A 15183-nucleotide genomic window follows, 5' to 3' on the forward strand; every position below is an offset into this window, starting at 1 on the left:
CCTGACCAGTCGGGGGAAAACGAAACTGAGCTGTGCTGGGGGACCAGAGGATCAGTGAGTGTGGGCGCCGACACAGGGTGGCTGTGGGGGGCTGGTAAAAACCTCAGGTAAGTGAAACTCTTTTTTTCCTCCCTTCGGTTTAGGCATAGCTCCCAACTTTTTGAGATGAGAAAGAGGGTCACATAAGCCAAGCCCCTTCCACACCCAAATAACGCCCCCCCCGGCACACCCCTAGTCACGCATACCATAAATATTTCATAAGAAAAATATGTTGTTTTATAATTCAGACCACACTGGTCCTTTTTATCCTGGTTCATTTTCCTTCATATTAACATTTTAAAATTAGTAATATATCAATTTAAAGGCTGGGAATAAAGTTTAGAGTCAATCAAACACATTTTTTAGTAGAGAAATATATATATATATATATATATATATATATATTTACATAGAAAGAGGGACAAAATCCTGAAAGAGGGACAAATGAGGAAAGAGGGACATGGCTCCCAAAGAGGGACTGTCCCTCCAAAAGAGGGACAGTTGGGACTCGGGAGCTATTAGTTTCACTTTAAGCGTTGAGCTCTCCCGCCGTTGTTTAACATTAATTCAGTACTCTGAACCAGCTCTAAGGCGAGTATCGAACTTTTTTCAATTAAAAGGCCTCAGACTTGGTTTAATGTGGACTTAAGTGATCAGTAAACAAAGCACTGAAGTTCACTAAATAACACTTCAAGTAACTATCTTGAACAGAAGAAGCCATCAGTCACAGAACACGGTGGATACTGTTTCACAGGTCGGGACTATGTGATAGCTTTTGAAATCAGAGTGAGCCGCCAAGCCTATGAAAGATGAATGGGGCAGCAGTGTATGCATGCCAGTCAGCGGCTCTCCTGCACAATACCGGGGCTGTGCGGGTTTCCCATGCACAGGGCAGGGAGGGAGTGGAAGTGTGAGGAGGAAGGGGGGTGCAGGGGGTGGGCGGGGCCGTCTGGCTGCTGCTGCTGCCCGTGTCCGGCCCTCTCTACGCCTGCGCACATCCCGCATTCCAGCATGGCGCTGCAGCCCGGCAGTGGTAGAGCTGCGCACTGAGATTGCAGCGGCCTCGGGGAAAGCACGGTGCAAGAAGACGGACACCGGCCGATCCAGGCGTCACCTCCTCCACTGACCGCACCCAGGTAGGCGCCGCCGCTGCCTCCCTTACATTCTGCATCGGCAGGGATGCCAGGCTGTGGGCAGCATTCCGCGATCTGCCCCTGGTCACGTGATGATGGAGAGGATCTGGCTGGCAGGGCACTGTGGCTGGGAGCTGGGCATGGGGGGCATAGGAGTGCTGATGGCACGTCTAGATTGTCAGCTCGCAAGGGCAGGGATCTCCTCCTAGTGTTTCTTATTCTGATGTAATTAATCATATAATTAGTGATATCCCAAACCACTCATCTTTGTCTGTATTTGTATTTTTTGCATGTCCTGATCTGCGGTGTTTGGAACTTCTCATGTATTTATGCCCCCGATATTTGATTTGTACTGGGTACGGCGCAATGGAATATGTTGGCGCTACATATGTAATAACAGGCTGCAGCTCCAGCAGTGTCAGTGCTGGGATCCCTGTCTGGCCAATCTAGTCACTCTCCCTGGCAATCTGGACCAGCTGAGCCTTGCAAGGGTTAAATATGACTTCAGGGTGCTGAAGGGCTGTTGGATCTGCCCCCCCTGTGGGTGCCCTCAGCCTGCAGCCCCCCCTGCCTTTGCCTCCTGGAAATGCCACGTAGGCTCCAGTGACTGCAGATGGAGAGAGAGAGAGGCTCCTGCGCCCTCCCTGCTCACTTTTTTTTTTCCTCCCCCTCCTCTTCTCCACTCTGCTTGTCTCACTTTTCTGCCTTGAGGATTTTAACCCGAGCTCCTAAATATTTTAAGAACTATTTCTCCCCCTTCCCATCCTCTTTTATCTCCTTCAGGCGGCGCAGTCCCCCTCTTCCTCGCTCTAAAGTCATAACAAAGAGCTATTGACTTTTTGGGTGACGTCACCCCCGTGGACAGTTACTTGTTGCAGGCGGGCTCTAATGTCAGCAGAAGAAGGGGGGCAAAGTGAGTGCTTGTGGGGGGCCAGAGGCCAGCAGTATAGCTATTCAGGAACTGAATGAGCTTCTCCTGGATTGTCAATTGCTGCTGCCCCCTCCTCAAGAATCTTAGTCCCATCTCTATTGCAGTTCCTTCCTAGCTCTAGGTGTAAATATTTGGATGAGAAGTTTGGAAAGCAGTGTATATGTGTTTTTTTTTTGCCCCTCCTCAGAATGCTTCTTAGATAATTATCAGGTAACATTTATGTTCCTAGTATTAGTGAAACTGAAATAGTTGTGCTGCTGCTGTTTGCATTCCCAATACAGCTCCCTAGACAAAGGGATTTCTAGAGAGAGACATTCTCCAAGTAGCTACTAGAAGGGGTGGAACTTTTATGCGTTTATGTAGTGCTGTGACATTTTCAGTACTGCTTTACTGAGTACATTGTATAATTAAGGTCACCAACAGTCACTTGAAGGCGCTCACAATTTAAAGAGAACACGTAGGAGCCATAAAAAAAAATAAAAAAAATCATATATACCTAGGGCTTCCTCCAGCCACCTTCGGCCTGATCTGTCACTTGGCGCTGTCCTCCGCCTCCTGAATCTTCTGTTATCGTTGGCGGTAACTTTGGAAGTCGAGGCTTACTGCACTTGTGCGGAAACGTTCGCCCCATTGCTGGGAGCATTCGGCACCTGTGCAGGAGTACATTTGAAATCGGCGCCGGTAGACCTGGGAGCAGGATACAGCGCTATATGGCTGATCCTGCTTCTGCACAAGTCCGGGCCGATTTAATTACTATTCCCCCTCCAGGCCGCCATGGATAGTGGGGGAATGAAATAATTTGGCTTCCAGCGATTGCTGGAGGCCAAATTATTGTGTTTTTTAAGCAACTTCGGCTCTGTCTTCTGACGGAGCCGATGTTACTCACTGAGCGCGCTATAGACTGATTCCCATTACAGTCTATGGCGGCGCTGGCTGTGCCCAAATCTAGCAGCGCTGAAAAGCACTGCTCCGCCTGTGCAGTACTACTGTACAAGCGTATGATGGTCCCGACTACGGGAGTGCGATGGGGAGAGCGCATAGACACACTGTGTCTGCGCTGACTGGTTGAAGTTACCGGGTCCCATAACATGATCCAGGAGGAGGAAGACGTCGGCAAGAGAGCGATCAGGACGAAGGGGGCTGGAGGAAGTCCCATGTATGTGTGAATATTCTTTATGGATCATCTCAGGTACATGTTTTAATATCCTATCTACAGTCAATTTTAGAGAATGCCAATGTTTGAGGAGGCTCATGGGAAGGACATACAATGTTTGTGCAGATAAACTCTTGGGTGTGAATTGGATTTTGTACAGACATGTCACTAGCCTGTAGATTAACAACACGTTTTAGTTGTTATGGCGGAGGGGAGGGCCAGCAAAGTGGTGCACAACAGGGCAAGTGGGTTGAGAAGAAGACCAATGTCCTCAGCCTGCACTTGACTGAGTCGATCTGCCAGGCAGATTGCTTGCCAAGGCACCTACAGCTGTCAAGGGGGGTGCTGTACCCACACTAGTTACTACGTGCCAGAATAGTGTGACATAAAAAGTCAAGAAATGTGTGTGTGTGTGTGTGTGTGTGTGTGTAAACTATAACCATTGACTTCATATATTTGTGTGTGTGTAAAATATGTTTGTGGAGTTTCAACCTAATTTGTCCAAAACCTATATATTTATTCCATCCAATATGGCTTCTCCGTCTATACTTTTACACTGATTTCCAGATACCAACCTACAGGTAACCGGTGCTCTGCCAATGATCTCCTTGTGTTATACAGAGCCGGTTTCTACTAGGGTGCTGTGTCAGTTTCTGAATCCTATGCGGCACCCATGTTGTTGCAACTCAGCAGCTGAATTGCTATAGCTTGCCTTTCACAGCTGTAGGGATTCTGATGCATGCTGCAGAAAATGGCAACATGCCATTAGAATTGCATTGGCATGTGATTTGGACAGCAAGCCTATTGCCTAGCTTGCATGGGGGGAAACGCTGCATATTCGGAGGTTGTGGAAATGGGCCCTTACCCTAGCTGCTGCTTCCCGCTCCTGCAAACAGGGTTTCTTGTGATCTTCTCGTCTCCTCTGGAACTCCATCCTTAAATCATAACACTCCCCATTTTTAGTTATGTTAAACTCTAGGTACAGGGTGCATTTCTCTCTGTTTTCCTTCTGTCCTGTGCAAGAGTTCAGGTCCACTTTAAGAAGTTACCAATTCTGCCAACTAAGCAATGTATAAATCCCATAGTTCAGTTTTCTTTTCAGGGTACTGATAGTATCTGTGTCCACCTTTTATCCCATTAGTCTGTAAGCTCATTCAGGCAGGGCCTTCTATCCTAAGGGCCCTTTTCCACTAGCAATCGCTAGCGTTCACGCTGAACGCTAGCGATTGCTGAATCGCAATTACCGGCGATTCCCCGACGTTCGCGGCCGCGATTTTGCTATGCTATGCACTGCATAGCAAAATCGCGGCAATAATCGCTCCGCCGCGCGATCGCGATCCGGTCAAAAACGAATCGCGGTAGTGGAAATGACCTACCGCGATTCCTATGCTAAAAGCAAACTGTAGCGATTTGACAAATCACTAGCGGTTTGCGGTTTTGCGATTAAGCAATCGCAAACGCTGTAGTGGAAAAGGGCCCTTATTGTCTTTGTATTACAGCATCTGCTGATTGGCAAACTTACTTGGTACATACAACTGTATTTTAATCTATATGGCCCTTGTTTGTCTAGTAACCTGTTTGTTTTACCCATGTAACCTGTTTGTAAAACATTTATATGTACAGTTCCCTGAAATATGTTGACACTCTAGAAACCAATGATTATATCCGTTTTCCACCCTATTGATTCATTGCTAGAGGGGTGGAATGCAGTTCCGTTAAGATGAAATGAATTGTCTCTGTTGTGGTGTTAAAGGGGATCTGAACTCAAAACTTCCTCTCTGCTATAAAATATATGCAACAGCATCATAACCTTTAAAGAAAAACATTTCCTTTGTTACAGCTGATACAAATACTACAATAAATCTGAAGTGTCTACTTCCTGCTTTCATGGAAGCAGACATAGGGTTAAAATCCTGTGTTTACAAATTAGCTTCTCTGCCCAGGCAGCCAGCTGACACAGCTGAGAGATCAAATTACACTTGTGATTAGTCACAGATGAGGGGGAGTTAGACAAGCTAAACTCTCTACATACATACAGGGTGCATTTTTAGGTTTTCCTTCTGTCCTAAGCAAGAGTTCAGGCCCACATTAAAGGGAGACTTTGAATTGCATGTAGAAGTCATGTCCCACCGATATATTTGTAATATACATGACTATATTGTTGTTTTGCTCGTTTGTCATCTCCTCTGTTCTCCTGCAGAAGCTGCTGTAAAGATAAATATGGCAGCTCTTCCTCTGTCAGGATGACAATGGTAATTAGTTATTCTGATTTAGCTCCTTCCGTTGCCATTGGATGGCCGGCAGAGCTATGAACTGCTATCTAATTGCAATGAGTGACAGTTATTCACCAAGCATTTAAAATTCAGTTGAAATGGAAATGTGCAGGGGCTAATCAGGACCGGGACTGTTGATCATGTAACAGCTGATACATTTACCAGCTGGTGGTTGATTGATCGACACTAAGGGCCCGTCGGTCGCACTTGGCGAAATAAAGATTCTGATTCTGACTAAGGGCCCGTTTCCACTAGCGCGAATTCGCATGCAGACAACGCATGCGGATTCGCATAGGCAATCCAAGTGGATGGGACTGTTTCCACTTGTCAGTTTTCATTTGCGTTTTTATGTGCAGGATTTTTCTGCACGGTAGACCCTGCAGAATTCGCCTGCGTGTGGAATGCAGGCGAATCGTAGGCAATATATTTAATAGGGAAATCGCATGCGTTTTTCCCGCGATTTCGCGTGCGATTTCGCATTGAAAGTAATGTAAATTGACACAGGCAGTGACATGGGTAAAATCGCATATACCCTGCTATGCGAAATCGCGGCAAAAAATGCATGCGGAATCGCATCCGCATGCGATTTTGTCAGCGGTGATATGCGGCGATTCCGCACCGCACTAGTGGAAACGGGCCCTTAGGGTCCATGTCCACTAGGAGCGGTGCAATGCGGCTACATAGCCGCATCGCACCGCGGGTGTGCTGAAACACATGCACGCCAGTGGATTAGTTTCCACTGCATGCATGTTGTGCGGTGCGGAGCGATCCGAAAATAATCTGCAGCATGCTGCAGATTTTCACACGGCTGCATCCCATCTCCTCCATGGACTTTCGCATCAGGAGATGCGAAAGTGATGCGATGTGGCTAGGTAGGCGCATTCGCATCACTTACTAGTGGAAACGGGCCCTTAGGGTCCATTCACACTTGAAAGTGCAAAACGCCGGCGATATGCGGGAGGGATTTTCCCGTGATTACACGCAGAAAAATCACTGGACACAGCGGTGATTTTCCTGCTATTGCATTTAGCTCTTCTATAGCACTGAAACGCGATTGCTGGGAAATCGCCTGAAAATGGTGCAGGCTTCTCGTTTGCGTTTCGCGGCGATTAGCGCAAATCACCCAAGTAAGAACGGGCCCATAGGGTTTTATTACACTAGCGCTTTCAAAAGCGTTTTGCCGAAATCACCGGCATAACACTCTAGTGTGAGTGCGCCTTACCTGTTCTGCCTTGCCCCTTTCCAGTTGTAGTTGAACTGAATTTTACCAATCAGATTTTTCACTTATTACCAGGCCTGTGGAGTCGGTACTAAAATCTTCCAACTCCTCAGTTTATGAAACCTCCGACTCCAGGTACCCAAAATTACTCCGACTCCTTGGTCTACTTTTTACAAAAGATATGGATTTGGTTTAAAAATCATCCGACTCCTCACTTTATTGAACCCACCGACTCCAACTTCAGGTACCCAAAATTGCTCCGCCTCCACAGCCCTGCTTATTACTACTAAACCTGCTACACACCTTCAATTTTTATTGACCATTCATCGACTAATTTTAACACCTCCATGTAGTATGAGAGCTTACCTACTAAATCTGCCCATGGTATTGAAAATCTGTTGATTCTTATACTACACTGAGGTGGAAAAATTAGATTAGCCAATCAAAATTGAAGGTGTGTACCAGACTTTACCAACAGCTAATACTCTTTTAGAAGTGTCCGATCACCGCTAAGGATCATGGAAGATGTAGTACTGTTTCTAACTGGCAGCTGTGTGTGGAAGGCTGCATCATCAATCCCTCCCAAAAGCCTTGCAGCTACTATAGTGCAGTGGGGCTAGAACAGGCATGGGCAAACTCGGCCCTCCAGATGTTACGGAACTACAAGTCCCACAATGCATTTGCCTTTATGAGTCATGACTGTGATGTCAGACTCCTGCAATGCATTGTGGGACTTGTAGTTCCGTAACAGCTGGAGGGCCGAGTTTGCCCATGCCTGGGCTAGAATGATGCCATCAGGGCATTAATAACAATTTTAAGGTGTTAGGGTTGTATGGTTTTACTGTTATTCTAATTGGAAGAGAATCAGGGGACTGAAAGGGTTCTTTTTTAGGCACCCGGGTTCTTCTTTAAGTTAAATAGGAGGCTGTCCATTTCTGGCTGTCATTGATGCTTGCATACATTGGCTTTTTGCATTTTTTGGGGGGTTTCTGTAGTCTTGTATTGCTTGACTTGTTGAAGCGCAAAGTTTTTTATTTTTTGGTTTGTTTGTTCCCGTAGTGAAAACAGTAGAAATATTTACAATGATGTATCGAGTTATTGACTTCACTCAGCCCCTGAGGATGGTTACTTCCGACACAATTATCTTTCTTTATTAGATAATTTTCCCTAAGCAAATTCTGTTTGCAGAAGCATAAACCTGAAATGTAAACATGAAGCTGTAAAACAAAGAAACAAAAAAGTGGATGGTTACCACTGTAGAGAGAAGCCCCTGGTTCCCCCTCGCTCCTTCTGCTGCCGCTGGGACCCTTTACGTCTTTGCCCTCCGTGTACGAGCCCACCACGCTGCGCGGGCCCCCCGTAGCATGGAAAAAGCAGTTCACAGGTGGCTCTGTGCTACTGCATGGGAAGTACTTTGCGCCTGCACAGTGCAGCCACACTCGTATGCGGAAGGGAGTGCGTCCGCAAGCATTAATGTTGGGTCCCAGCGTACAAATGGAGGGGTGTAGGAAGGCTGGAGGCTTCCCTCTAGTGAGAAGTGTGTACATTTTATTTTTTTTTTTTTCTTGTCTTTCTCAGGGCCCTTTTCCACTACCCTGCGATTTGATTCCGATCACAAATCGCAAGGTACATTAAACTAAGGGAAACGGCAGCAGCAATTTCCATTAGTGCGATCCGATTGCAATGCGATTTTGGTCCAAGCGCAATTGTCATCCTGCCGCATTTTGGATGCGATTGAGCCCTACTATACTCTGAGTATAGTAGCTCAATCGCAATCGTGTGGTGGAAATTGAAACGCGATTGCTATGCATTTCTTAGTGGAAAAGAGCCCTTATACTGTACCTGTTGGGGAGGGGGGGAATCCCCTGGGGGGACTTCCTCGGGAGGGGGGAGCCTCTGGATCCTAATGAGGCTTCCCCTGTCCTCCTTTTATTATATATTTACAAAATGCATTGTTGTAATATTTATAATCTGCGCTGCAGCGCAGGCGCAGTACAAGCTTCCACTTGGGCCCCAGCGGAAATAGCAAAGCCTGATTTGGGTCCGCTCTACTGCGCAGGCGCGGGTCTGGAGGTGTATACAGATGCACAATGACTGTCCCCTGTATGAATCGGGACTGGATTCCTCAGCTGATGATTGGAGGACCAAGTGCTTTACAGATGTGTTGCTAGGCTACAGCCAAGCGCCCTGTTGCGTTGACATGGAAGAGAGGAGGGATGACAGTGCAGCACGTGATGAAGCGGCTTCTGATTGGAAGAATGAGGGGAACAATGCGCGTCCATTGCCAATGCTTAAAGATGTGGCGGCCGCATGGTACTTCTGTACAGGGCTGTAGAGTCGGTACAGAAATCACCCAACTCCTCAGTTTCTGAAACCTTCCGACTTCAGGTACCCAAAATTGCTCCGACTACTCGACTCTGACTCCTTAGTCTAATTTTATAAAGGCTATGGATTTGGTTTAAACATCATCCGACTCCCGACTCATCAGTTTATGAAACCTGCCGACTCCAGGTACCCAAAATTGCCTCGACTTTGACTCCACAGCCCTGCTTATGTACATATGCTAGATGACTGCACCTAAAACATTTTTATTAGTTTGGATAGATCAAGAAAGGTGAAGGTTTCAGTTCACATTAGTGTTTAAAAGTGGTCTGTTCCCCGAGCGGAACGGATGCGAATGAATCCAATGTTAACCTGTGAATCCATTTACATCGGTCCATTCGAACAGATCAGTTTCTGCACAATCCACTGCAGCAACAGTCCTCGTATTTTAAAGCAGACCTGAACTCAGAATTTCCTCTCTGCTCTAAGGCAGTGATAGGCAAACTTGGCTCTCCAGCTGTTAAGGAACTACAAGTCCCACAATGCATTGCAGGAGTCTGACAGCCACAGTCATGAGTCATAAAGGCAAATGCATTGTGGGGCTTGTAGTTCCTTAACCGCTGTAGAGCCAAGTTTGCTTATCACTGCTCCAAGGCCTCTTTTCTACGGGCAGTTGAACTGTGTGCTCAGCAAGCAGTGACCAGGCAGCAGTGACCAGTTACCAGGCAACAGCAAGCAGTTGTGAGAGTTTGAGAGGCATTTCACTGCCTATCAACGGCCCATGGAATAGAGGCCTTACTGTCTGGGCCCACAAGAGAACTTTTCACTCACTTATTGTTTTAAAAAGAGGTGCACTCAGGTTAAATAGTCAATGGGATGTAAATTATGCTGGCCTGCATGACAAGTTCATGAAAATCGTATGCAGCTTGGAATTGGGCTATTTAGATTGATTTCCTGCTGAATCCGATTGGCCCCACTTGAAGCTGCTTATAATCCAGAGTTATTTGCACCCCACTGACCCCCCCCCCCCCCCCCCCCCCAGGTGTTATGTTGGGGTCCCTGGTTGCTTGAGTTGAACTGTGTGCTCAGCGAGCAGTCACCAGGAAGCAGTTGCCAGGCAGCAGCAAGCAATTGAGTTGAGTTTGAGAGGCTTTTCACTGCCTATCAACTGCTTGTGGAAAAGGGGCCTAAGAAAAAACACATCTGCCATCAGGCAATCCCCACCTGTGCCGGATAATTGAGAATATTCTGTACTTACAGACCTACCAGACCCCCCATGCTATCCAGAATGACAGACTACATTTTTAGATGTGTTTTTCTGGAATAGTCATCCCTGAGATTCACCTGTTGCCAGTAATCTGGATGTTCTCTGCACAGGGAATGTCAGGCATGCCCCCCATAGCATTGTTGCAGGTGAGTCGTGGCGCCAGCTTACCTCTGCAATATCACAAGAGAACAATGGTGATTTGTTAGGAAATAAAAGGAAAAAAAAAAGCCCTCCAACCTGTCTGTGGCTGCCACGGTGCCTGTGCGGTGCTGAGCAGACAATGGGCCGTGTGTATCATAATCTCTGCTCCAAAATGTGCTGCAAAGCTGCGAGTTATAAAGAGTGCTGAGGACTTAGGCCCTGTTCACATCACAAACGCGGATGGCCACGCATGCGGAACGCAACGCATGCGAACGCACGCCATCCGCGTTTGTGTGCGTTGCGTGGCTGATCCCATCACTGAAAAGTGAATAGGACAGCCACGCGTTTTTACAAAAAATGCGTACAGCATGCGTCCGGAACGCATGCAGTGTGAACATCCGACATTGCACTCTATGCAATGTCTGATGTCGTGCGTGTCGGCCACCTGCACGCGTTTCCAAAACGCGGCTGGAAACGCGTGCAGTGTGAACGGGGCCTTATTGGGGTTATTGTAGGTGCCGGAAAATTGTTACAATTTCGTTTTTCGTCCTCACTGTTAGAAGTGTGTGAGTCGGCCGGAATAAATGCGCAGTAAAAATGTCCTGTGTCTTGTCTTGGGGCCAATTTCCTCTGGGGTTCCACATCCGTTTCCGAACTGGGTGCAGTTCCCATGCTGTTGGGAAGCCGCAGCCAATTCGCTATAGGGATTCGCATGCGTGCTGCGGTAAACTGCAATAGACTTGCCGTTTGAGAATCGGACGCAAGTCCACTGAGTAAATAGGCAGCATTTTCCCGAGCCCATACTTTCCTTTTGATTCTTGGCAGATTTGACCGATCTGCTGGGAATCAAATTCCCCCAAACGTCTGATCGATCGACTTGATTATTTTGGCCAAAATTCCATATGAAGTATTGATTGGACAGAATGGAAGAGCTAGGTTGATTAGGGGCTTGGCAGTAGTGGCAGCAGATCGAAGGCCCATAAGCGAGGATTTTTGAAAATTGATGTGCAGTGTGTGGTAGGAATCGATTTCTTTCTGATTTGATTCTTTTCAGAGGGGAATGGGTCGTTTTGCCATGTCAGGTGGCAATCTATATGTATGGCTAGCTTAACTCTAGTCATATGAGGCACTATAGCAGTACATGGCTATACGGCCTTCAATTCAAATGTCTGCTCTGCCTGTTCAGGCTTGCAGGGGTTAAGACATAACTAGTTAATTTGATCAAAATGATCAATAACCTTCTGTATGGCAGCCCTGATATGTACACACACTAGATTGTAGGCCGAAATAATCCTTTAGATAATTGTAAAGGCAACCCGAGGTGAGAGACGTATGGAGGCTGATGCATGTATTTTCTTTTAAACAATGCACATTGCCTGGCTGTCTTGCTGACCCTCTACCTTTAATACTTTTAGGCTTCTTGCACACAGGGACGTTACAGGCGCACGTTAGTGCAGCCTGTAACGCTCCCCCAACGCACAGCAATGTAACACAAGTGGGCTGTTCACACAGCCCACGTTGCGTTACATTGTAACGCAGCAAAGTGCTGCATGTTGTGCGTTCTAGGCGGCTAAGCCGCGTTAGACTGTTTGCACATGCTCGGTCATGTTGGGGCGGAGGGGAGAGCGGCCGGGCACATGGCTAATTAATATTCACTGCACTCAGTGACGTGCAGTGTTTACTTCCTGGAGCGGCCGCTCTGTGCGGCGATTGGCCGGGCGGGACCACGTGATGCCGCATGCGTCCCAAGAGTACGCATCACGGACGCCAGAGTGAGCTGCAAAATGCGGCTCACTCCGACGTCCACACCAGACAGCACCAGGCGTTGCGTTAGGGGCACGTTATGTGCCCTATAACGTCCCCTAAACGCAACGTCCTGGTGTGTCACTAGCCTTAGCCATAGACCCTGAACAAGCATGCAGATCAGATGTTTCTGACAATCTCACTGCATTAGCTGCATGCTTGTTTCAGGCATGTGATTCAGACAGCCAAAGAGATCAGCAGCGCTGACAGTAGCAGTAGAATATAGTACCGTGTTAGCCCTCAGTAAAAGCGAGAAGCTCTGAATCTGGATGATACCATTTATTGCATCCGGATGATACCATTTATTAACTTAAAAAGTTATCCAATAAATGGTATCATCCTGATTCAAAACTTCTTGCCAGTACTGACAGGCAACTGGTATTGTTTAAAAGGAGATAAATATGGCAGCCTCCGTACGGCTCTCATCTCGGGTTCCTTTTAAGCGTCAGTGTAGCATGTGTACAGGTTGTGGCCTCCTCTTCAATGATTTGCTAGCTGCTATTGTAGTTTATGAAACCTCTTCCTCCCTTTCACTTTCCATAGAACGGAATAAGCTTCACAGTTCTGTGACGACCAGCACATTTGTACACCGATAGGGGTTAAACTGTCAACCAGAGCAATCATGAAAGATAATTTCAGGTGACTTTTCTTAGCATCAGTATGTACCGGTAGCCTTATTTCTGCAGCGCTATTTGAGCGTGTGTTGGTCCTACCATTGGCACTGCCGCTCGGAGTCAGGAATAAAAGGCTTCAAGGCAGAATGGGAACTTCAGCTATGACTGGTAAATGCTGTGCTGTCAGGTTCTTTATAATAATGCAGCCACTTCTGTTGTGCTTGTCAGAGTACGAGCAGCTTCCTAGTGCCATATATGTCATGTTTATAATGATTTTATTTCCCTGTTGTACAGAGCCGTGTAATGGATCACCCCTCTCACTCACCTTTAATTCTTCAATAATTTATCTGCGGCAGCGCTTGCTTTCAGCCGGCTTCAAACGACTGCTACCTTTGTGCTGCCATTTCTGCATTGCTTTTCCCTATGAAATATGTGGGCCTGTTCCTTGTAGCTGAGAATCTTGCTTACTTTATAGCTGCCTTTTTCTCAGTGACCCTTATCTGGAAACGAGTGTCCTTCTCAGAATGCTTGTAATGCCAGCAAGAGGAAATGACTGACTCAACAGTCTGTCCAAATATAGGTTTTATCACACAAGCGAGGCAGATTATGGCTGCTATAAGTCGTCTGTGCCTCCGTTTAGGAAGAAGCGTGCGTGAGTGAGTGCCCCCCCCCCCCCCCTATCTAACTAATATGTATACACAGTAGAGTCCCGTTTTATTTGGAACTCAACCAACCAGCAGTCTCAACCAGGCAGCATAAATTGCAGGCAGTACTCAGCGTGATGAAGGCCAACTTCCTAGGCTGGCTGTGGGTTCCGCTGTTCTTAACTGGATTCCACCACTCCCCCAAGGTTGTTATACTTTCAAATACTGTATTTTAACATTGTAATGCAGAATCCATGGTCTGTATATACAGTGGGGTATAGCTGTATCAGCTAGGACTATTTTTAACATTGATTCTCAAGCAACCGGAAAGCACACTTATCAGCTGATCCCCGTCAGTGCTGGATAACCAAGACTCTACTATACAGACAGTAGAGTCCCTGTTGTACGTGCGTGCATGTGGCCCGATGCGGCTCAGGTGACATGCTGGCCATACATGGATGCAGGAAAGTTGTGTCAGATTGCGTGAGATGATCTCTTTTGGTCCTTATGGACCAATTGGTCCTCCCCTCTCCACAGCAACAGACGTGTCAATAGCCTCTAGGCTAGTGACAGGCCTGTCAAGCACTCAACCTTCGACCTGTTGTCTTAGGGATCGAGCCCCGACTGTGGTCAACTGTACACATGTTTTGGCAGTAGGATGGGTTTGCAACTCCCAGTATTTACCTGTGGTCTGTTTGTCCTTATTGTGGAGAGGTCTTCTCACTTTCTGTTCCCTGCGACCTGATTACAAGACAGGATGAAGACACTTCACCACTGAAGCCCTGACAGCATTGAAATCTCAGCTGTTTGAATGCTCCCCCCACACTAAAATCAGAATCAAAACAGAAACTTAATTGCTGTTTGCTTTCCTCACTTCCTGTTCAGCGACCTTTTCACTAGAACAAAGGAAAGAGGAAATCTCCTCAGCTGGATCCCAAGAAGCAATGAAAACCTAACAGAGTTCCCTCACCAAGTTCATCCATAGCCAGAGGAGGGCTGTCATATGCAAATATTCCTAACATACATGCAAATTGAATACAGCTTAGAGGGTAGCCAAAGAAACTCTAACACCTGCATTTCTTTGGTTTAAAGGCCAACTGACCTGAGAGGAATATGGAGGCTTCCATATTTCTTTCCTTGTAAACAATCCATATTGCCTGGCTGTTCTACTGATCCTCTGCCTCTAATGCTGGGCATACACTGGTCGATCCGGCGGCCGATTAGCTGCCGGATCGACTCCCGCCGCATCCCCACAGATCGATTCCCGCTCGTCCCCGACGGCGCTTCCTTATCAGCCGCTCCATTCCCTGCCATTTTCTGTCGGCGGGGAAGGACTTTGCCTAGCTTCCTGCATTAAAGAGGAACTGTAGTTCCTCTTTAGGAAAATAACAAATAAAATTATTTGTTTTTTACAATATCTATTTATAAATTATTTGTTCATTATTTGTCCGCTGTAAAATCTTTCTTTACCTTGATTTACATTCTGACCTATATCACAGGTGGCGATATTTTTTTGTTTTGTTTTTTTTTGTTTACTAAGAGTTCTGAAGCCAGTACAAATTACTTGGGGGTGGCTGCATGACTAATTAGCCTAGGCTAAACATCACTGGGAGCAGGGCTGTGGAATTGGTACAAAAATTATCT

The 15183-nt window shown here is 46.7% G+C and overlaps 1 protein-coding gene across 2 annotated transcripts in view; it reads left to right on the forward strand.

Annotated features, from left to right (window-relative positions):
* Positions 1-1038: 1038 nt before the first annotated feature.
* LOC137529030 (fibronectin type-III domain-containing protein 3A-like) overlaps positions 1039-15183 on the forward strand; it is a 138201-nt gene continuing 124056 nt past the window's right edge. For both annotated transcript variants that reach the window (XM_068250908.1, XM_068250910.1), the window contains exon 1: positions 1039-1175. The gene's annotated coding sequence lies outside the window, so the exon portion shown is untranslated. The remainder of the gene's footprint in view (positions 1176-15183) is intronic.

The sequence above is a fragment of the Hyperolius riggenbachi genome, chromosome 8, assembly GCF_040937935.1.
Source record: "Hyperolius riggenbachi isolate aHypRig1 chromosome 8, aHypRig1.pri, whole genome shotgun sequence".
Taxonomy (NCBI): domain Eukaryota; kingdom Metazoa; phylum Chordata; class Amphibia; order Anura; family Hyperoliidae; genus Hyperolius; species Hyperolius riggenbachi.